A 3,080-nucleotide genomic window follows, 5' to 3' on the forward strand; every position below is an offset into this window, starting at 1 on the left:
ACTTCTCCGCACTGCAGTCGCCCGTCCATTATTCAAGGTGGATGTGTTGAAGGAAATGTCAGCCATTTCTCATTTAAACGAACGTTTTGAGGGGGTCCGTTGCCAAATGGCGAGTGATTAAAATCCTCACACGAATTGAATTTCCAAAACGGGGTTCATTTGCCAAATTTCATCTTATTTATCATAATAATCTCGATTTAAAATCGTATTTAATTCAATTTTACTTACTTAATTGATACAAATAAAACTATGCGTTGTAAATTAAATTTAGTTATTTGTATTGAAATTCAGAATATCTCTTAGGTTGCGATATGTAGCCGGACGGGCTGTTTCCCCGGACTTCCGGTTGCGTGGTTCGTTGAGTACGAGGTGGTCATCCTGCTGTGTTGTGTTGCCGCGCCAACAATCGGCAAAGTCCGTTTTCATTATCACAGAATGATGCCTTGTACTCCTGCCGACTCCTTGGCACTTCGCCTATCGATCCATACCGGACCCAGCAGGACCGACAGAGTATCCTCGACGGCGCTCCACGAGACGCTCGGCTGCTCGACAGCATAATTTTTTAATTAAAACGAACGTCCCTTCAGATTTCTAGAACGGTATTAATTGCTTTTATTATTTCTTTTGTTTTGTTCCTCCCATTTCGAATCCTAAGGATAACGACAAATTTTTTTGTCTGTTTTGCAACTAAATTTTAATTATTAACACAAAAAGCTTTTGGTTAAATCTAAATCGTGTTTTTGCTCAGTATTTCATAATTTCTGTAATTCAGTAAGAAAGGGGAGTGCTTTAGACATACGGAAAAGAGAACCACGGTTGCCGCAGAAACGCTGAAGATAAACAACCCGCAAAGGCATAAATAGAATAAAGAAATAATGAAATAGAAAAGGCCCCGGCATCGTATATATCTAACTTTTCCCGAAACCTCTCTTCCGCGCCCCAGCTAAATAAGTTAAACCTCTTACCTCCCTTGATACCTTTCTCTTAACGTCCCCCGTAAATCCCTTTAGAGACAAGGCCAAAGGGCAGCGCCGGAAACACGTTGGGCCCGTCGGCTTTTATATTCTACGTACGTTTTTTTAAAATTTACTCTTTGTTAACACCACCGCGACTCTTGACAATTTCTAAAGGAAACAACCGCGGTGATAGACTTAATTAACAATTACGTGAAAACCATTGATTGACGAAACGTACATGATGGACTTGATTACGTCGTGGTAAAGTGGTAAGGCACTATTGATTAGTGGCGTTGATTTCATTCAAACGTGTGGTCGGCAGTACAGGGATTAATTTGATAGCAATGTTTGTTCTATTACCCCGAGTAATATTGATTAAAACCTGTTGTTATGTACAACAGTGAATACGCGTTGTTAAAAAAATTGTGAAAATGTTTCGGGGAAAAAAGCAAAAAGATCTAATTTGTGTCCTCTAATAAACTAATACCTCAGTATATCGGTATAGAAATAATGGGGTTTGATATAAAAGCTTCCTTTAAAAGAAAATTTGTGTCAGAAAAGTGAAAGTTTTATAAAATCACATCAACCTGATTTTAAAGAGATTGAAAATATATATAAGTTTATATAAGAGGTTTGATATAAAAAGTTTTACAAATCAAAACATACAAAAAAATCTGTTCATTTGGATAATGTCAGAAAAATAAAGAATTAAAAAAAATCACCTCAGCTTTATTTTAATGAGTTAGAAGATTCCAAAATTCCTCTCCTCTATGTAGTCTCACTTTACAATCCCTTTCCAATTCTATTTGTATAGTTTCTATCTTCTAATATTAATCTCTCTATTTTCTTCTTCTTCTGTGTTTAATCTCTCCAAGATTTTATCCTCACTCCTAACTACTCTGTACGATTTTTCTCTTTCTAGTCTCCATTTAATTTCTTCGTTTCAATCACTGTTCACTTCCTTCTGTTCCTATTATTAGAGAAATAACAGTATCTAAACCAAATGGTATGTGACAGTTGCAAAAATGAAAATTCAATCATAATTGACACTTAGATTAACTTTAAAAAGAAATCTTTTTCTTCAACCGATAAAAAAGATATCTGTAATTCGGTTTAAATCTTAGCTTTAACACTTTTAACGGGGTTATGTTATCAAGACGTCAACTTTGATCGATCCTATGATTTATTAATATAACGGAAATATATCGATACAATTTTATTGTGCAAATTATACCCGGTTCTAAACAGCTTCTTATCCCTCTTTTACTATCAGAATGTTTTTCTAAATGAGACTATTCGGATCAGGAACTTTTCTTTTAATTCTTAGGATTCGATATAACAGGAAGAAAAAAACAAGGAGATACACTCTCCTTAGCAGTTCAAATTCGACTAACTCAACTATTTCTCGGTTTTGTGACTCAATTTTCGCCTCCCCCACTTCAAATTTATAAAATCTTGAAAATCGTTCCAAACTTAGCAACTTTCGATTTATGCGCCATCTCTTGACAATTTATAAAAGTAACAAAGAAATCTAATTTTTTCAATTTTCTTAATAAATACTGAACATTTCTTAAAATCACTTTGTATTCATGATTGTCCAATCTTTATCTTTACAGGCAATTTCAAATGTGATTTTCGGAGTCAAAATCATTGAAATCTGCCTCCGATTTATTCAATACGTGTATAAAAGGATCTAATCCTTTCATTTTTATTGATTCAAAATAACGTTGAACAAAATTAATTAAAATTTTTCCAACTATCAAAATTTGATTGAGGGTATGTCTTCCCTAAACCTTTTTACAAATACACATCTTAACTACAGTGTGTTAATTAATTATCGTACCCGACGTCATTATTACAAGTATGCAACCAATATAACAGTATTGGTATTTTAATACGCGATTTGTGTATGATGCGTATTGCACTGTGATATTGGTTGCATACTTGCAATGATGACGTCGGGTACGATAATTAATTAATACCATGAACATTCTACTTTATAAGAAAATTATGATAAATGATAAACTACTATGGATTTACAACTATAATTAAATAAAATTTAAACTACGTCCTATGATACAACTACAGTGAACTAAATTATCATTATCGGAAGACTAATAATTA

The 3,080-nt window shown here is 33.7% G+C and overlaps 1 protein-coding gene across 12 annotated transcripts in view; it reads left to right on the forward strand.

The window, feature by feature from the left end:
- LOC111414968 (neural cadherin) overlaps nucleotides 1-3,080 on the forward strand; it is a 286,762-nt gene that overhangs the window by 119,029 nt on the left and 164,653 nt on the right. The gene's annotated exons all lie outside the window — the stretch shown is intronic.

This window comes from Onthophagus taurus, chromosome 6, assembly GCF_036711975.1.
Source record: "Onthophagus taurus isolate NC chromosome 6, IU_Otau_3.0, whole genome shotgun sequence".
NCBI classification, from domain to species: domain Eukaryota; kingdom Metazoa; phylum Arthropoda; class Insecta; order Coleoptera; family Scarabaeidae; genus Onthophagus; species Onthophagus taurus.